The following is a 21,728-nucleotide window of genomic DNA, read 5'->3' as shown; positions in this document are numbered from 1 at the left end:
GACAGATGTTATTTACTATTTTATCACAAAGAATTAGTGACTTTTTCGTACAGCTGGACGAAAGGCATCACTCAACGTGCCAGTAGCATTAGCTTCTTTAAGTATATTGTTCAAATTGCACAAAAATGACAGGTAGACAGGTAAATGTCCTGTAAAACGGATAGATAGATAGATAGATAGATAGATAGATAGATAGATAGATAGATAGATAGATAGATAGGAAAATTTACATTAAGACAGTTAAAATAAGATAGATAAGAACATTTACATTAAGACAGTTAAAATATATAACGATTTATGCGCTTCATAACACTGCCTTCTTCGATTACTCAAATAAACACCAACTAAACGAGTGATTCGAGGCAGTCTACTATAATAATCAGCTAAGCTCCGCTCAGGTCAACGAAGACAATACCTAACCTGTTTACAAATTAAGGGCCTGCCCCCTTTGTCAAAAACACTAATTCTATTGGGTTGTAGCTGATGTAGTTGCTTGACGATTGGCTCAATTAGCTTTCAATTCGCTGTCTTATCCCGTTAGTTTAGCTGTGAAAGTACCGCAGCTGCGCCATCATCTGTTCAGCACGGTGAGAAAGAGAGAGAGCGCTAGTGAGTGACTGGGAGCGTAATTGTGGATATTTCCGTTACATATATTAAACATACACACGCGCGCGAGGAAAGGAAAAGGAGTTTATTTTGCTTTCCTTTTCTATCAGATGTGCCTGTGAGAAGATATGTAAATACGCCCGGCTTTCCCAGTGCAGGTAAGAGGGGTGTTTTTTACTCAGTACGCGATGATAACGTATGCTCATTGATTGGAACATTTAAAGGATGCTTTGTTGCTTGAGTGTTGCAGGAGTGGGCAAAAGGCAGATGCAAAATCAAGTCAGGGAACGTGGAAGAGGGCCGTTGTGTTTTGTATGGGGAAACGTCCTATGTCTGATGCCAAATAGAGTTAGAGCGATGGAAACGCCGTGTTTGTGTTCGTGACGCTTCAGCTCGAAAACGTGGAATATGCGTACATCGAGTGTGCTCTTCATCTTAATGATTATTTGCTGCGGCTGCGATTGTTTCTATTATATAGACTATATGATGGCAGGCGGCGCTGCTTTGAGGCGTACAACAATCTTAAATTAAAGCGCGCAGGAGGTTTGTTAATGGTTTAATTAAATGGATGTGCTGAATGTGCGAAACCGGGACAATTGAGTATTATTTGTCAGTTGCCTGCTTTCAGTTACCCAACAGGAGTGCAAGAGTGTTTTTTTTTTTCCTTTGCAGCAGCTTTAGCAATAGACGGGATATAGAATCTCGGCAGTTGAAAATCCTACTGCGCGTGCGTGCTGTTTTCTTTAATACTGCAATGTATATATAGCTGGTTCTGGTTTTCAGTGATGAAAAGGAAGAAAAAATAAAGGCAACAGGTACAAACTAGGAGAAATGCATAAATGAAAGTAGTTTTCTCACTTAGAAACATCATCAGACCGTTTGTTTATTTGCTTACTTGGTGCTTACACATAGTTGCAGTTCCGTTATTATGACGTTTTGTTTTAGGACAGAATTAGTTGGTGTCCGTCCTATTTCACCGTTATTGTATTCAGATTTCTTCACTAGGTAACTGATGAGAATAAAGTGTTTACATTTATTACTGGTGTAACTTTAAAAGGTACATCCGTGTGGCCATATAACGTTTTCGGGGAGCCATGGAGCTCGAGATATCATTCTTACCAGTCTGTTATTTAACGCCCCAAATCCAGGCACGAAGTGAAATCCTAGTTTAATTCAACATGTTGTTACTTAGATTTAAATTATGTATTCTGTTTTTAGCCAGTTCAAGTATATCCAAAAATATGTGTCTTTTGTATTTAGCACTTAAAAAGTATGCTGTATGTTTTTGATTTTTCTATTAGTCCATCCCTTTTCTAAAGATGCCTTTTCCATTGCTGGTTCACATGACCTTTTTTGTTTTTTTGCTCTTTAATTTTGTAATTTCTAATTAATATAATTGTACATATTTTTCTAATAATGATGACCATAATGAGCACATACTGTACATGTCCCAAATTAAGTGTTTTGCTTTAGGCGACCTAATTGCTTGTGCCTGTGTCAGCTCTTTAATTGTCAGGTTTACATGATGTGACTTTTAAGCACTTTACAGTGAAAATGGCAAAAAGGAAAATAAAAGTGATTAGACTCCTATGTATTTATTTTATTAAACTAATGCACTTTTTGCCAGTGTAAATCACCCTTCCTCATTGGACTACAGAACGAGTAGCTCAAATAACCTGTCTGGTTAAATAATAATCCCAGTGAAAGCCTGGGATTAGAATCCGAATTCTAATTAAAACCAGTAGTCATCTGGACCAAGGTTAGGAGTCTCCGGCAAAGTGAAGAACAGGATGTGTGGGAAATTGTACCACTGTACTCCAGGGAGCATGGCTGGAGGTCTTTTATCACCAGCTGCCATCAGATGCTATAACATATCCATTGGTTAGATTATATTTTTCTGTAATTTGATACATAAACTCCCATCATTTCTCTAAAGTTAATTTTATCTTACTGTTTCGTTTTTGAGTGTTTAGTTTTTATATATTGGTTGCTGTAACACCATATTCTTCACTTAGGATCAATAAAGATAGGCAGTGTGATGTAGTGGTTAAGGCTTTGGACTTCATGCCCTGAGGTTGTGGGTTCAAATCCTGCCATGGACACTGTGTGACCATAAGCAAGTCACTTGACCTGCCTGTGCTCCACCTGGAAATAAAACAAAAAGAAATGTAACCAATTTTGTCATAAATGGTGTAAGTCGTCTTGGATAAAAGGTGTCGGTCAAATAAGTTAATGTAAATAAATTATTGGTCTTTCTTTGTCTCTTACCAATATGTACTCCTATCTATCCATCTATGTATTAATTTGTTTTATGTATTTAATAAATTCTTGTTCATATCTATTGAAATATCCATCCTGCCATAGGTCTAACCTAGTGTTTGATGTAGACCACCAGATTGTAGGCTCACACTCTGTAAATCCTGGATCAAACTACTAAAGCCTTTTTAGTTTTTATATTTTAAAAACATTTTTTGGAATATATTACACACATAAAAACTTTTAAATGTTCAACAAGAAAATTTATTATATGAAAAATTCAGATGAGATTGCACAGAAAATGCTTGTATGTAGGCGGGCAGTGTAGCCGGCTTGTTAAGCCAGGGGTGTTTTCAAGTTCAGTCTGTGGCCCTCCCTGTGGCTTCAGATTTTTGTCCCAACCAACCTCTTCTTTTAATTGGACTCCTCTGTTAATTGAGCAAGCTGTCATTTTCCAGTTTCTGTGTTTTTCTTTTTTACTCCAAAACAGGGCAACTCGTCTCCAGTTCTGGAGGTCCACGGTGGGTGCAGGTTTTCATACCAAGAAGCCAGGCCTAACAGATTGTTAAATGTTGTGTTTAGTTATATGGTTGGTTAGTGCTTTCATTGTTCCAAGACAAATCTTTATCACGTTATAGATTTTTCATTTGCTAAGAACATCCATGTTTTGTGGTCTGGAACAGATTTGTACCTCTTGATCCTTCCCTTATTTTTAATTTTTTAAAATTTTTTATTATTATTTCAAAACCTTGTATTAACACATACTTCATGATGTGGATGCACAGGTTTAAACACAGGAAGCACTTTAGCTGGAGAGCTGCTGGTTCCTTTGTTATTTGCACCTCATTATTAACTGATGGATGGTTAAGAAAACAGGCAGCAATTAAAACCTTAAAACAGCTGTTATAAACTAAAATAGGCAATAACATATTGATTTAGTAGTACATAAATGGTTCCAGTTCAAACATTTGCTTAAAACAAAAAACCTGCAACCACTGTGGATCTCTGGGACTGAAGAAGAGTACCCCAGTCTAGAAATTACAACCTATACTGAATGAATACTGTATGAGGCAAGCATTTATGTGTTTTAGATGATGATGAATTATTTTTATCTTGCTGTTTAATAAATTGTTCTTTCCCAATGGTTTTTTTTTTTTTAATCCATTATTTGCTAATAAATACACAAGTAGATAACATGGAAGTAGCTTTAGCATTGAGTGCCATATGCATCTGTTTCTCTTTGTTAATCATTAATTATCAATGTTTACGTACACGTAAGGGAAAAATTCACAAAAAAGTGATTTTAAAAAATTTGAGCATTTAGACAGCAATGGCTAAAAAGTTGATTTCCTGTAAATGAAGTTTTCTGAATGTAAGCAGTGAATAAAAAAGACCAGCTAATTGAACAATGATTTCCATTAAAGGTCAAAATGACTTGCTTATTGAATTAGTTTGGTGTAAAAGTGTGCAGCAAAAGGAAGTAGGTTCCAGGACTGAAACTAGAAACCCCTTTGTTAGGGTGTTGAACTCTAAACCATAAGGTAGGTAGTTTTAAGTGAAAGCTCAGTTTCACTTAGTGCTTAACCGGTATATGTTCCATGTGTGAAAAATATGTATATTAAAAATGTACTGTGTTTTGCTATTTATGAAGCACCATGAAATGTGTTTCACTATAGCTTTGTGGTATATGTGATAAAGCTTGTTTTGGTTTGAATATAGGCATTTTTTACTGTAGAGCCATATTATAAACACATGAGAGACCTTACCTTTTCCAGTTGTGACCAAAACTCCACCATTTATTTTTACATTTTCTTTCAACCTTAAGCTGCTCACCTATCTGCTGAAGTAGAGGACAAGTTTAATGAAACCCTTCTGTTTCAAGAATCATATTCTTGGCTTGTCGCTAGCTTCCCTGTTTATTCAGTAGTACATTCTAACAAATATAATTGCTAGCATTTTTGTTTTATTATTATCTGTATAGACTTCATACATTTCCTCATACTTTTATTGCATCTTTCTGTATAGTGTGATACCTTTTTGATAACATAACATTCTTGATGAATGTTTAGGGACTGGAGCCTGTGCTGACAACACTGGACAGAGACCTACCTTCAATAGGGTACCAGTTTTAGCCGATGTGCACAGTTTGGTAGCAATCTATTAAGTACGTGCATTTTTCTTTTTTTTTTTTTTTTTGCTAACCTTTTGTTCAAAAGATGCTCACATTAGATAAAAGAACGCTACACTGGAGATATGCTTAGGGCATTGGTGGAGAAAAAGAGTTACCGCATCCTGTAGAAGGTCTGACATCCTTCCTTGTAAAAAATACAGAAAAGCTTTCCACACATGTCAACATCCTGTTCACGTCATATCATTAACTTTACTCCCTTGAAATTTATATACAGTATAATAAACTAATGGTGTAGCAGTGTGTCTTCAGGCAGATTGCTGTAGGAGCCAAAACATTAATAACAACTTATGAGTCAAATGGTAATTGTCATCCAGCTTTTATTTATTTCTCAGCTTTATTGGAAATTTTGACCTTGTATCCTTCAGGTCTATTTAAAATATGCCATCTGTTTTGTAGGGTTTTGTTTACACTAATCAATTTCCTTTTGTCTCTTCTATAGCTGAAGTGCCTGTTGGACTTTTTTTTTTTTTTGCCTCTTCAGATTTTATAGCAGAAGAGATTCATGCCCAGATGCAAAGAATCTTGAGTCCCAGTAGGTCTGGATTAGAAGTGCTAAAGTAATTCTGACATCAGCTGACTGCAGTGCATGGGAGAAGTCGTTAGTATTTAGGCTTGCGGATGTTTCTTGAAGCATTGCAGTGAAGTAAGGTTGTTTTGTGTAGCACTGCAGCTGACTATTAGGAGAATAGCAGGTATGGTAATTAGGCTTTAAATATGCAGAATACTGAGCCAAAGTGTCAAGTGCTATGACTTGAGAGTACACCACTGCTGTGGCCTTTTGGGTTTAATTCTGTAAACCATAGTTCGGTATATGTGGTAACTAGATTTATTTATTTTATTTAAATAACAAATGGATCTGCAGGACTTCATTACAGGTGTGCCTTTTATTCTTGCAATTCATTCCTGGTCAATGATTTAATTTGAATAGCACTTCTTTATAGTAATCACCAAGCCCACAGTATATTACTGTATGTGTTCCATCATAATACCTCTTTGTAGGCGAATTGTATGCTTGGAACTAAAGCAGGCTAAGTGACTTGCTCAGTGTCATACCCTGAACCTCTGGAGAGAAATGAAACTGCAGCTTAGTGACTGAATAGCCATTGTGCTTCCTGCACATTGAATTTTTTAAAGAAAATATTGGTGAGTGAAAGCTGTGTTTACTAACTTGAGTTTTTACTTTACAGCATTGTCTTCCTAGAGCTTTCTTTGTGGTATCATGGGAGTGGCAGAGAGCAGCTGTCTAGTTGTGTTAATGTCTATAAAGCTCCAGTTAATTGCCACGTGCCTCAGATGCGTTCCCAAGTGAAAAGGAGAGCCTTCTAAAACAGCCTGTGGCAAAGAGAGAGAGTATAAAAAAAGGTAGAGCAGTCATAAGGAGAGAGAGTGTGAGCAGGTTAAGGCCCCACATATACTGTGTGTTCCTATGGTTAGTACAAGGAGTTATAAGTATATTATTGTCTAATCAAATGGGCCAAACTGGGCACATCTTTGTATTATATCTATATAATCGATCTAATGTCCTAGGTTTGAATCACACATTTGGCCTTTGTCAGAGTGGCCCTTGTTTATTTCTAACCATACATATGTAGGTTTTCCTCACACATCCCAAAGATGTACATTTTAGGTTGATTCCATATTAACCCTGCATTTCTGTTGGGGAAATAAGCACCAACCCTCATGTGACCCAGAATTTGACTAAGCAGACTTCAGCAACTTACCTTATGTCTGCCTATAGAGTGAATATGGCTCAGTGGCCAAGTAGTTAATATAAAGAATTGCAACACAAAAACATTCATCGTGTTGAATGCCTTTTTGCTGATTTCTCAGGATATTTCCACATTCCAGTAACATACATGCAACACTGAAATTCACCTTTCTGTAACTCTGCAATAAGAGCATGTATTTAAGAAATTGATTTGTGAACGGGGTCTGTATTTCCTTTTTGCTTTCCTTTTGCCTGGTTTTAGTCTTTAAGAATAAGGTTGGTACTTCATTAGTTCCTCCAAGTATCTCATCTACTGGTCTTACTGGTGAATGTGGTGGTGTACTGTATGTACCACCACTGTGTTCAACAATATTTATTTTAACCTTACTTGTTACTTTTGGGCATTGTGAAAAGGCACATGTGCAATTAGAGTTGTTGCAAAAATGTGCAGAGTAACTAGTACAGAAATTGAACCCATGGGTTGTTTTGTAGCAGCGATAACCAGTAACATTTATATTGGGCTACTGTTTCACATGGCTGAGTGGGATGTGCAGTACATGCACACTGGCCAGTCAGTTTTGTCATGTTAGGTTTGAATTCTTGGTCTTATTTGACTTTTTTTTCTTTTTTTTTTTAAATTATAAACCTTACTAAAAAATCTTGTACTCCCAAACCATCTTATTTCTGATTCACTTATACAATTCAATACTCCCATGAAGAAAGTCATTATCATAGCCCTTGTTTTATTTTTGTGCCTATTTGCTTTTATCAACAGTGAAGAAATCTTCAATGGTGGGGGAGGAATATTTTTCAACTGTTGCTTGTTCAAATGTACGTGTTCGTGCAGTGCTCTGATTTGTGTATGTTTTGTGATTAAATGACTGACTATGTGGCAGCTGGATTATGCGGCACAAGTAACTTGAGATTTTTTTCATGAATGTTCCAAAACTGTTTGATGTTTTTCAGTATTGGCTTCCCGTTGGCTCCAGTGAAGTATCAAACTTTGTGATCTCTGTTCTCCATGAAAACGCAATTTTTTCTCAGATATAACTACAGACAACACAAACTAAGTAACAGATACAAAATATATATATATATATTTTTCCTTTAAAGTAGTGATGTTGGTGCTGGTTGTTATGAGCAGACTGAAGTACTGAATTTGGTGAATATACACTGGATCAGTGGTACTGAAGCAACAAAAGGAAATGATCGAACTAATGTTATTGCAGACAGACAAAATGTTAGTGGAGGTTGTTTATGTTCACCGTGATTTTTATTTTGGGGAAAAAAAAAAAAACAAACTCATTAACACAGATCAGACAGCACAGAAGATGCAGAGTGCAAAAATTATTAATGGTTGTCAAAATATTTATCGAGACTTACTTTTATAGTAAAACAATGAAAGCTGACCTAGTAGTATAAAAGTTGTGAGACAAATGGTAATTGTCACTCATTGTAGGCAAGACTGGGTACTGTGAGTCTAGTTTTCTTATAAAAGTGTTCAACTTGCCATCCAGCAGTTTTTAGGGATATGTGATAAAAGGTTCACTATGGAGTATTGTGGGCAGAAGTAACAGTACTCCTTTTCATTGGGGCTAAATTCTCAAGGGTAGTTATTTTAAGTCATCATAAGTTTAAGAGTTAAAAAGAGAAGAATACACAAGAGCATATGTTTTTGATCAAGATAGATTTGTTCTGATGTATTCAATATGTAAAATGAAATGCAATAAGCTTTTGATCCAAGCCAGGGCTATGGAGTCGGTAGATAAATCCTTCGACTCTGACTCCAACTCCTTAGTTTCCTGTACTTCTGACTCCGACTCCTCTGTATTTACAGTAATATGATAATGTATTTTCTATGTTGATTGAAGGAAGGCAACATACACTTCATTTCACCACATAACAACTGGCTAGGAAGCCGACTCTCTACCGTATTGGCCAGTTTAAACAAAAGACAAGAACCCCTGGACACGCGTTGGGCCATAGCACACACCTACACCTACATCATTACACTTGTTTGCACTCAAATCAACTTGTTAAACACATTATATCTGAAATAAAATCAGAACATTTTTTGTAATGTATCATAGTCCAGATTACAGTATGTGAGTGTCAGGTTGTATAATAGCTCATCTGAACTTCACACTAGTAGTAACACAGCTATGTACTGAGCTTTATTCTTACTTCAAAGAAGTACTTAATTATGACTATTGTTTGTGAAATGGGACATTTGAACTTGCTGTATTTTTTTTTTTCTTTTTTTTTTTTTTTCATTACAATTTAAATTTATTAGGAGTCGGAGTTGGTTCATTTTTGCTGACTCCAACCCTGACTCAGTGTACCCAAAATTGTCTATCGACTCCGACTTCATAGCCCTGGATCCAAGACATCCAAATGGGACCGAAGTAGAAACAAATCCTGAATGGACAGACAGTCCAGTGCACAGTCATCCAAACTCATTCATGTTAGGACAATTTAGTGTCTGCACTAACATGCACATGTTTGGGGTGTTAGAAAAAATTTAGATTTACCAGAATGTTCCCACTACCATAGACCAGGACTTGGATTTGAAACCAGACTTGGACCTATGAGGCTGCAGTGATAATTATTTTTCCACCCCTGAAAGGTATACAAATATGACTTGAAGAGTCAATACAAAATTTGTTTTGCCATTTTCATTTTCCTAAAAGTGCAAATGATGTAAAAGTTGTACATAAAAAATTAAAGGTTAACAGCATAGAGTAGTATGCAACAGTGATCCTAAATACTGTACACCATTTAGGATCACTGTTATGTGTTACATCTGTCACCCTTACCTGCTTGCAGGTTTGCCCTTAGTACTCAGGAAAAATATATTTTTCTTATTTAAATACCAGTGCTAATGTGTCTCATTTGTACTCAAGGAGGTGAAATCATTTTTTTTGTCATAATTTCAGTTTTGTTAGTAGTATTTCCTGGATTTTGTGGTTTGCACAGTTCTAGGTCCAGATCCATGTTTTAATTGCTTCCTGCATTATTTACACAGTGGTCTTATATGTTGTCCTTGTCTGCAGTATGTATTATTTGAATCCTCTAGTATGCTTTGTCATAGCACACTCCCACCTCTCCACTTCAGTTCTGTGGTTGTTTCCTGACTTGCCTTTGCACATCCTGTACACTCATAGGAGCCAATGTCACATAAAGTGACAAAATAGAACTTAACCTATTTTTTGTTCAGGGAATTTTCCTTTTTTTTTTTTTTACAGAAGTGCATTAAATAAGTAAATAAATAAATTCCCCCCACACTATGGTCTGAACACACACCAGAATAACTAAATTGGGGAAACAAAATTTAAAAAGAGAAAAAAAATTCTGTCTTGGTGGTTACAGTCACAGTGAGGCATTGGTATAAAGAAACCCTGGTAACGTTTATTGACAAGACTTGTGCTGAATGATTCGTTGGCTGAATGTACTCGGTGTTAGTGTCGTAGAGAGAGGATTTACAGAATTGTCCATTTAATGGCTCTAAGTTTTGTTATAAGTCTCTCTTTTGCTACTACTTCTAGAGGGAGTAGAGTATGTTCTATAGCTGAGCCTTTTTGGGCCTCTCTTGAAATGGTGTTGCCAGCCTAGGCACACTGGAGCATGGAATATTGCACTGGTCACGTCCCACGTTAAAAGATTTGATAGTTTCTCTGTGTTATGAGACCAGTTTAGCTTGTTACTGATGTGGACCCCCAACTACTTGTAGGGGCACACCACCTCTAAATCAACTCTCTGAATAGTGTCTGGAAGTAGAGGCTCTTTAGTATGGCAAAAGTCTAAAACCAATTGTTTGGTTTTGCTTATGTTAAGCTGCAGACAATGCTGTCTGCACCAATAAGCAAGGTTTTTCATCTGGCTTTTATACTTCTTATCGATATAGCCCAGAAGTACAGAATAATCTGAAAATTTCTACTAGTGACATCCTGACCTGGTGATATATTTATAGTCTGAGGTGTACTATGGTAGAAATTTAACACTAAACAAAGGAACATCCTCTAACAGGACAAGTCAGTAATCAGGCAGGAGAAAAGCAGTTCATGGTATCTTTTAATTACTCCTCAGCAAAATGCCTTAGGGGGAGCATTCTTTAAAACCAGTCTGTTACAGAATGGTCCGAGAAACAAAGAGTAGAGGTTAATTTTATAAACTATTGAATGTATATATATATATATATATATATATATATATATATATATATATTTATATATATATATATATATATATATATATATATATATATATATATATATATATATATATATATATATATATATATATATATATATATAATATAATATAATGTATATAGTGTCAATCAATGCATACATTTACTCTGGTTGGCTTATTGGTTTACACCCAAATGACTTTTATAAAACAAGTATATTATATTCTGGTTCTTCTTATATACACCTGTACTTGAGTTGAGCCACCACCCTTGAAGTTTCTGTGCATATAACAACTGTCCATTCTGGTTGTTTTACAGGGAATCTTCTGATTTCTTAGTCCTCTTTCAGTACATTTTGTTGTTCACTTGACCTTCATCTGGTTTCTGACATTTATTAACTTTCATCTTAAAGAAATAACATAAAGGATTATGTTACCCTAAAATATTTCTTCCACAGTATAGAGTGAAGAGAAAAGGAGACAGGACCCTTCTTTGTGGTGCCATATCGGTGACACAGTCCTTGAGTCTCTCAAACTGTGGTCTGTTGGACAGAGAGTCCATTATCCAGGACACCATAGGCTCATCCACCTGCATATCTCTGAGCTTTCCCCTTAACAGTGGTGGCTGCATGGTATTTTAGACACTGGAGAAATCAAAAACATAATCATCGCAGTGCTGCCAACTTTGTCCAGGTGTCAATAAGCCGTCTGATTCAGATAGATAATTACCTATTGAACAAAGATTGGAGTGGAATTTGCAAACTGCAGTGGGTACATTTGGTTTACCACAAGAGACTCCAGACACAAGTGCCACATTGGTCTATAGTCATTAAGTGAAGAGGTGCCTGCCATCTTTGGAACGGGAACAATACATGCTGTTTTCCACTGAAGTGGCACTTTATGGAACCTTAGGAACAGACTGAACAGATGATGGTGGAAATAACTAAGTTGCTTGGCATAGGCTTTAAGAACTCGAGGTCTGACTCCAACTAGTGCTGTTGCTTTTACCGTGTATAGCTTCCTCAGTTGGTTTTCAGTTATGGACGGCCCATGATGGTCAGAGGTGGGCACACCATAGGTCATTACAGTTTGATGTGGTAGGATTTGTTGATGTAGTAGGGAAGGTATGGAGGACTAGTCATTGGAAGGACATGTCAGTGGGAGTGAACATCTATTAAAAATTTGTTCAGGGCATTTGAAAAACATGTGGACAAACCTAGCATTTGAGTCCTGGATTTCTTGAGTCCAGTAATTATATCCAGTCCATTCCAGATATCTTTCATGTTATTTTGAGTGAGTTTGTTTTCTTTTTTAGCTTTGTAATTTTCCTTTCCTTCACTCTGCTTTTTCTTCAGCACTTGCTTTGCATCCTTCAGGGCCTTTTTGTTACTGGTTTTGTATTGTCTTATTCTCATTCAGGCGACATTAAGCATTAAGTTATATGGTTGGCCTTCTCTTTACATTCTTTCCCCCATTTTGTGCATAGCAGTTATAGCATTTGCACTTTTTTCCCCATTGATATCTTGTTCTGTACAATTTGCTGCAGTTTGTTCTTTTACCTGCTGTGAATTTTCTGTTTTCATGTGAATGATCCCCACTGCTTCCTTCCTTCCTGGCTCCACCTAGTAGCTTATGCATTTGTATATGAAGCTCTCCTGCCTGTGCAGTACACAGACAGTCTACTTTTCTGCAGAGTATCACTTTCTGAAGGCGATGCACACTTTACATCACTAAAGTGGTTTGTGCTTGCTCTGCAATGAGAGGCTTTAAGAATGCCTTCTTCCTGATCTGGCTGTTGCTGGTGCCAGCTGAGAAGTCTTGCATAATTACCAATAATAGCTCTGAAATCTAAATTGAACTCAGAAAATATCTGACATTATGCTTTGTCTCCATTGAAAATGCCAGATGCATGTTTTCTGTTGAAATTGGTCATTAATTTACTTGTATTCATTAAGTGACTTGTACATCCTAAGCATATGAAGAGAGGTACCAGCACTGCAATACACATTCTTACTAAAGAATGATTTGTTTATGTGCAGTACTATATGGTTAAGGTGTAGTAAAATCACAGGACACACTGAATTACAAAGGAACAGACTGATGCAATATAAGAAAAAAGAGGGAAAGTTAAGCTCAAAAACAAAAGGTGCTCACATAAGAGCATAACTTAAGAAATTTGACAAACAAGAGGAGAACATTCAGTCCATAAAGCTTGCTTGTTTAATGACTAAGATGCCAAAATATCTCATTCAGATACATCTTAAAGGTTGTCATGGTTTCTTAAAAAAAAAAAAATTAAAAAAGCTAATTTGCCCATTTTCTACACTACAGAAGTTCTGGCCTGGCTTGACAGAATCGGTTTCATAGCGGATACCAGCCTTGCAATGGGCACATGTAAGTTAGTTGCAGCGTACTCTGTCAGCCCACACTCTCACACAGTGTTCTCCCTAGCGCCCAGCTAATGTAATTGAGCGCCCGGCTGACATTGTGAGATGACAACCACAGACCTACAGGCAGATCTAATGATCTGAAGAGATGGCAAGGAACGGGCGGGTGGGCAAATATTTTAGAATGAGGATCGTGGCGAGGAAAGTGCTGCGGGGCGGAATGTTGCCGTCACTCGATACTGAACAAGTTAATAGCCAAGACGAGGCGGAGCGGAGTTCAAAAGCAAAGAGTATGGTGAGGTGGTTTTTCGAGAGGGGGCTGTACATGGTAATAGCGAGGGCAGAGCAGCTTAATACAGTAGCAAGGAGTATGGAGAGGTGGGTGAACGGGCGACAGGGGGCTGTACATGCTAATAGTGGGAGCAGAGCGGCAGTTCACTAGCAAAGAATATTTGGAGGTGGACAGGCGAGAGTAGGACTGATAAAATAAAGTCTAGTGGAACCAGCCTGTCAGATATCAGAAAAAGGGCAACAGGAAGTGATGTATCTGTTCTCGGTGTCAGTGCAGTCTGTGTAGCGTACAGCTGCTCTCTTCTTGTTCAGTACATAGCAAACCAATATATATACAGTCGTTTAAGCATTAGGTGTCTGTGTGGAAAAATTCCTTGTAGCACTCACTGTGGTTCCTGTTGAAGTGACTCCCTCTGCCGTTTTTATATTTGCTCATATTTGGACTCGCGTCCATATTGCATAAAGTGTGGAGAAACCCTTGCAGCACACACTGTGTCCTGAGCAAAAGTTTTGTCACTGAATTGCTGAGGGTTTTGTTAAAGTGACCCATCTGCCATTCCTTTTTTTGTTCATATCTTGCCCTGCCGCAGTGCAAGTGTGCATTGAATATCCAACAGGCTCCCACTTTCCCACTCAAGTCTTATTCATAGGTACTTTTAATATTTTTTCCAAACGTTTTACCGACATGAGTAAAAAAAGTGTTCAGAAAACAACACTGCTCAGTTTTTTCAGAAAAGAGATGCCACAAACTAATGACGGTGCAGTGTCAACTCCTGATGTGGCAATTTCAGAGACAGACATTGCAGAGGCTGGTCCATCAGGGGAAATCTCTTCAGCACACACTCTGCCAATTGGTAAATCTAAGCACCGCTTATCTGGCATAAACAAACAATGGTTTTAAGATTTTAATTGGCTAATGGTCAAAGAAAATGGTATGTGGTGCTCAATGTGCAGGAAATATTCGAACAAACGCCCCCCCAAGGATGGAGTTACCTTGGGTAAACGTGCCTTACACAAGAATTCAAAAAGAAAGCTTTCTGGACCATGAAAAAAGTAAAAAAAAAAAAATACATATATAAATCCATAAAAAATCCAAGAAAAAGTGGGAATAAAAATCAATAAATAAATCCATTACAAAATCTGTGGTTAAAATGCAGTCTAACTCCTCCAGATCTCAGTTCACCTCCTTCTCTTTCTCCCTAGCGTACGTACCCGGCGGAGACTCGGCAGCCACGAACTCCTTTCGGCTGACCTCCATCTTGGCTGACTCCAGGCATCACAGCCAGACCTTCCGAGGTCGGCTGTCTTCCCTTCTTCCTTCGCATTCACTTGGTCGCCCCTCGGAAGCCTAGGGGAGGACACCTGCCTTGCTTGCCAAACTCCACCTGGATGTTCAGTGGGGTGAACTAGCCCCTAGAGTGCCACAGCTAACGCTCCTTCACGGAGCCCCAGCTCGTGCGGTTTCCTCCTTTTCAGGTGGCCAGATCGTCCTTTTAAGACTGCCTTTCATGTCCTTTAGCCTCCTTCTGTTTCTTTTATTCTTTGAATTCTTTCCTTTTGAATTCTCCCCCTCTCCTTGTGCCGACTCATATATATAAAAAAATATAATATAATGTTCAAGTCTCCTTGGGCGCATCTGCCGCAAGAAGCCAATGAAGCAATTGAGAACAATTGCACCCACACATGCAGGAATGACTCGCCCCAGCTACCTCATTAACTCCACGTGGTCCTGCTATCACGCCGACGGGCAGCGACATGGGTCTACGGATTTAAAACTGGACCCTTTTTTATTTTTTTGAAGCTGCGGACCCGCGATACCACATTTTTTTTGATCATTACTCGAAAAATGGGTAGCCTTTCAATTTTAAAATATGGAAGTAGCAGGCAAGAATGGACAGTTGCATCAAAAATGATCAGAAGTCAATCATACAAAGACTTCAGTCCAAAACAGATTTTACTAAAAGTGGCAACGACATCAGAGTTCTAAGAGTCATTTCCAAATTTAGCCAGACTACCTCATATTGAGCTAGTGATCCCAGTGAGCACAGCTGAATGTGAAAGGGGGTTTTCTGCCCTTAAAAGAATCAAGACATGTTTGAGAAATCGCATGAATCAAAGCACGCTAAATAATCTCATACTGATAATAATAATAATTATTTGGGGTAAACATCACAAGTAAACATAAAGCTCTTTATCAACAAAATTTCGCCGTCTGCATGGAAAAAATTAAGCAAGACTTGCATAGATTGTCAACCCTTCATCTCACACTAGCTGGAAGAATTAACACTGTTAAGATGAATATTCTTCCTAAGCTCCTTTTTTTATTTCAAAACATTCCCATACACATTAATAAATCATTCTTTAAGCAATTAGATTCAACAATAACCTCATTTATTTGGAATTCAAAACATCCACGCATCCAAAGAGCAACCCTACAAAGACAAAAGGCAGAAGGCGGCATGGCTCTACCTAACTTCCAGTTTTATTACTGGGCAGCAAATATACAGGCGATAAGAACCTAGACACAAATAGAAGAACATACACAGGCTTGGTCCGCAATAGAAGTAAAATCCTGCAGTACTTCTTTGTATTCCCTGCTCTGTGCTCCAATAAACACATGTTATCGGCAATATACTAATAGCCCAATTGTGCCTCACTCACTTAGAATATGGAACCAATGTAGAAAGCATTTTAAGACGGAGAAGCTTCTATCTGTGGCACCTCTGCAAGAGAACCACCTCTTTCAACCTTCGCAAACATATGCAGTTTTTAATATTTGGAAAAAATTTGGAATTCGCTTGCTTAGAGATCTTTATATAGACAACGTCTTTGAATCCTATGAACAATTACATTCAAAATTTAACATTCCAGCCACACATTTCTTTCACTATCTTCAAATCAGGAACTTTGTTAAACAGAACCTTCCTGATTTCTCTCATCTTGCACCCTCATCCATGCTGGAAAAAATATTGCTCAATCTCAAGGACTTAAACAGTCTCTACCATATATAAAATCATTTTACAATCCCTCCCTTTCAAAGATCCAAGAGGACACTGGGAAAAAGATCTCTCAATTAATATATCAGAAAGAGTGGAAAGTAGCAATGCAGAGAATTCATTCACGCTCCATATGGCAAAGCATACAATTATACAACTCAAAATTTATATATCGAGCACATCTGTCTCGTCTAAAACTCTCCAAAATGTTTCCAGGGCATGATCTAACCTGCGAATGCTGCAACCAAATCCCAGCCTCACTGGGTCACACGTTCTGGGCCTGCACCAAATTAACATTATTCTGGACCAAAATTGAATTACCTTTCAGACAGCCTTGGTCTCACAATCCCTCCTAACCCATTAACAGCTATGTTTGGGGTTCTTCCGGATGGGTTTCAAGTGGAGAAAGACAAACAAACTGTGATTGCATTCACTACACTTTTGGTACGCAAACTTATTCTGATAAACTGGAAGAACCCAAACGCTCCTCTTTCAAGTCAGTGGGAAACCGATGTGTTATACTATTTGAAATTGGAAAAAATAAAATACTCAGAGGATCGGTCCAGACTTTTTTCAAAACTCGGCAGGATCTAATCAGTAATATTTTAAAATAAGCTGATAAAGCACAGAGAATTTATTAATTTAGGTATGTTTACAAGCCTTAAATTTCACACCGTTTGCCTTGCTCTCTCTTTCAGGGGTGGGGATCGATTTGTCCTTAACTCAATTTTTCTTTTTGTAAAAACTTGATTGATTTGTATGGATTGCAATAAAATTAATAAAAATAAAAAAATAATAATAATTACTTGCATTTATATAGTGCTTTTCTCACTACTCAAATGGCACATCAATTGCAGGTTAAGGGCCTTGCTCAAGGCCCAACAGAGCAGAGTCCCTTTTGGCATTTACGAGATTGGAACCGGCAACCTTCCAATTGCCAGTGCAGATCCCTAGCCTCGGAGCCACCACTTCTTGGAGGGCCTAAATCCTTTGGATTTTGACTATAGAAAAGCTGCAGACAACTGGGCCTCTAGGAAGAAAAGAAGAATAAATATTTAACTGAAGACACCTTCTGCATATGCAAGTTGGCTTTGTAGAATATTTTTAAATTTTTCTTCATTAGGTTTCCCATACTTGGTTTTCATTGTTTTTACTTTTCTTCCCGACAGCGACAGTACTTGTGCCTCTAGGGTTATGTCATAAAAATTGTTATTTAAAATTTTTGTTAGGGTTGCAGGATCCTGAATTGGATACTTTTTAAATTTTTATAAAAATATTCTGCCGCAAGTGTCAAACCTTAAAAAAGGAAGTCATATTGAGCATTGGAAAATAATTAATAATAATTAACTAATAAAATAGTGCACATTTAATTTTCTCCCTCCCACCCGGCTGGAAAAAATTTCTGGGACGAACACTGTCGTACTAGGATAACTCATAGTTTTTCGTTTAATCTAAATGGCATACTTTTTCTGATGATCCCAAAATGGTTAGAGGAAACACGCACACAGACATGAGGTGAATATGCCAACTTCCGATAGACACTGACCAGGCTAGGGATTAGGACCTTGTAGTAGTGATAACAACAGTGTCACAGTGCCTTACTTCTAAGTATTCTTTCCTGGTTTATTTTTCAGATGTAATCAAAGCAAAAATACAATGCTAAAGGTTATCATCACATGCGGAAGATGTTTGTTTTTTTTTTTTTTTTTTTTTTAATTTAAGTTTTTATTGAAAAGAGATGCAATCCAATACATCTGTTTATGACTTTTGTCATGTTTACAACAGGTATAGCTTATATGTTATCAAAAAAGCTCTTCATGGCATAAAAGATCAATATATCTCTTTGGGTTATCTCTCAATTATAGAAGGAAAATAAAAAAAAACTATTTATAGAAGACGGGATGTATAGACAATACCTATTCATAAAACACAGGTTCTATAACAGAAAAACATCTGGTTCAATAGGGGTTATATACTCAATCCACCTAGACCAAAAATCGACAAACAGATCCATTTGGTTATTCATACTGAAAGTAATTTTCTCCATTATAAACAAATTTTTTACAACATCAATCCAATCCTGTATTTGTGGCGGATTAGGTTTGTACCAGCATCTAGTAATAGCTTTTTTACTTGAAGCAAGAATTATTCTATACATGTATTTATTTTTCCCTTCCCAGGAAACCATTGATACCGTGCCCATATAAAGTACCTTAAAACTGAAATCAATTGTAATGTTTAAAATAATTTCGAATACCTTATGTATATCTTTCCAAAAACCTCTAATTTTAGGACATCCCCAAAATATGTGAAAATGGTTCGCATCCTGTGAGCCACAATGTCTCCAACAATTTGAGTTGCCTTGAAAATTATTTTTCTGTTTTGGGGTAAGGAAAAACCTAATAGTAGAATTTTATCCAATATGGAGAACGGGAGGTTGCCCATTGTTGTTTACATATATTTTCCCAGTCCTCGGTTGAGAAGATAATCCTCACTTTCTTTCTCCCATCTTTCTTTAATGTACAAGGATGAATCTCCTTGTAAATCAATCAAGGCTCTATAAAGTTTTGTAATAGTCTTAAACATTGGTTCAGCCTTATAAGCTGAAGAGAATATTTTAACTAGAGCACTCTTATTTGGATCCTCATCAATCCCTTTTTTTAATTTTCTGGCAGAAATGTTGTCGGAGCTGGAGGTATCTGTAAAAGTCTTTGGATTCCAAACTAAATTTTTCTTTTAGAGAATTAAAATCTAATAATTGTCCTTTATCCATGATTGAGCAATAAGCAGTGATCCCTTTCTTAGCCCATATTTTAAAACGCATATCTAATGTATTTGGTTTAAAATCAGAATCATATGATGGCCGTTTCAATACATTAACAGAATCATTTGGTTTGAGATTATTAAGGACTATAATCTAATTTTTAAGTGTTACCTTAATTCATTGATTTTCTTTCTTATTTTTAATTAAATGATCATCTATGATGCTAGCTTGAATAGGGATCCTGTCAAACCAACCAATCTCTATATCCTTCCACCTTGCTTGATATTCTGGGTTGCACCAACAAACTATTATTCTTAACTGTGCTGCCCAAAATTATTTTTGTAAACATGGGAGAGCAACCCCTCCTTTATCTTTACTCAGTTGAAGGGTTTTAAATTTTACCCTTGGTTTCTTGCCTTGCCATATGAATCTGGAAATCAGTTTATCCCATTCTGAGAATCGTTTTTTGGGCAAGGGAACAGGCAAAGACTGAAATAGAGTAATCTTGGAAGTATGTTTTGCTTGACTGAATCTGATCTAGATCTCATGCTAAAAAATGGTAAAAGATTCCATCTTGCAATGTCAAGTTTTATTTTTTTATTAATAGGACCATAATTAAGCATTTCTAAATTGTTCATATCCTTGGGGATATTTATTCCTAGGTATTTAATAAATGTTAGATCCCATTTTAAGGAGTAATATTTTTTAATTTTGTTTGGGGGGTTATAATTAAAAGTCAGTACCTGAGTTTTTAAAATATTTAATTTAAATCCTGAGAAAAAGCTAAAGGTTTTTAAAGTTTCCATTAACTCAATCAATGACTCAGTTGGATCATTTAGATAAACTAGTATGTCGTCCGCACATAGTGCTATTTTATGTTCATCATTTTTGATGTTAATACCTTTTATTTTAGAATTTTGCCTGATCCATTGCCCCAGGGGTTCAATAAACAATGCGAAGAGCTGAGGAGAGAGGGCACCCCTGTCTGGTACCCTCTCAAGTGGAAAGCTCCTCGATAAATTACCATTTATTTTAATTCTCGCGGTGGGGTATGAATATATATTTTGAACTACTTTAATAAATTTCTCATGGAAGTTTAATTTGGCAAGAATGCCCTTAAGGAAAAGCCAATTAACAGAGTCGAAAGCCTTCTCCGCATCAAGGCTTAGGAGAACTGCTTGTAATTTAAGAGTCTTGAATATGATTGATAATTTGGAGAGTCCTTCTGATGTTGTCTTGTTTGCCTTCCCCCTAATAAAACCAGTCTGGTGAGAGTTAATTAGTTCCGGCATTATCAATTCTAATCTTTTAGCTAGGATTGAGACAAACAACTTGTAGTCCATGTTTAGGACAGAGATTGGTCTATAAGTTGAACAATCTTGTTTGTTTTTCCCCTCCTATGGAATAACAGAAATAGTGGCTTCTCTCCACAAGGGCGGCAAATCTCCTCCATGTAAAACATGATTAAATGCTGGTAATAAAATGGGGATAAGTTGATGTTTAAATACCTTATACCACTCAGATGAGAAACCATCTGGCTCTGGTGATTTGTTTGTTTTAAGCCTGGATATTGCTTTATTTAACTCCACCTCAGTTATATCTGCACTTAATTCAGCATTCCAGGTCTCACTAACCGAAGAAAGTTTTAAGGGAGTGAGAAAAGAATCAATTTCGTCAGAATTTACAGTCTGTGCTTGAGTATAGAGTTTTTTGTAGTACTCTTCGAACACTCTCTGAATATCTTCTGACTTATGGAATAGCTGTTTTGATATTGGGTCTTGTATCTTCTGTATTGTCTCATCGGCCTGTTGCTTACGTAGCTTTCTAGCTAATAGCTTCATTGCTTTGCCTCCAGACTCATAATATTTTTGTTTTAAAAACTTTAGTTTTTTCTCTATTTCTTGGTATATAGGCAATTCAACTCTGTTCTGACTTTCTTAATTTCTTGAGATAAATTTTTTATTAGGATCCTTCTTGTTTTCCAATTCTAATTTATTTAGCCTGTTTGTAAGTCTGTTAAGTTTTTCAAGTCTACATTTCTTTAATTTAGACGTAATGGCTATAATTTTACCCCAAGAACTGCTTTATATGCATCCCATATTATAGAAGGCGGAACTAAGCCATTATCATTCTGCTCCACATATTGTTTAATTTCTACTACAAGCTGTTCCCTAATCACTCTATTATTTAAAATGCCAGAATTTAATCTCCAGAGAGTGTTTTTTGGCTTAATGTCTAAATTTAGATAAAGTGATATTAATGCATGATCAGATATATCAATTAATCCTATATTGCAATTTTTTATTCTAAATTTGTCTTGTCCAAACGCTAGAAAGTAATC

At 36.7% G+C, this 21,728-nt stretch overlaps 1 protein-coding gene across 5 annotated transcripts in view; it reads left to right on the top strand.

The window, feature by feature from the left end:
• Nucleotides 1–540: 540 nt before the first annotated feature.
• The window catches only part of fynb (FYN proto-oncogene, Src family tyrosine kinase b), a 241,711-nt gene continuing 220,523 nt past the window's right edge, over nucleotides 541–21,728 (top strand). For 3 of the 5 annotated variants that reach the window (XM_039747947.1, XM_039747943.1, XM_039747942.1), the window contains exon 1: nucleotides 542–764. The gene's annotated coding sequence lies outside the window, so the exon portion shown is untranslated. Of the gene's footprint in view, nucleotides 765–21,728 lie in introns of all 5 variants that reach the window. The other 2 variants (XM_039747944.1, XM_039747945.1) reach the window with 2 other exon arrangements.

The sequence above is a fragment of the Polypterus senegalus genome, chromosome 3 (assembly GCF_016835505.1).
Source record: "Polypterus senegalus isolate Bchr_013 chromosome 3, ASM1683550v1, whole genome shotgun sequence".
NCBI classification, from domain to species: Eukaryota; Metazoa; Chordata; class Cladistia; order Polypteriformes; family Polypteridae; genus Polypterus; species Polypterus senegalus.
The sequence above is the reverse complement of the archived record's forward strand: the minus strand, read 5'-3'. Positions and strand labels throughout refer to the sequence as shown.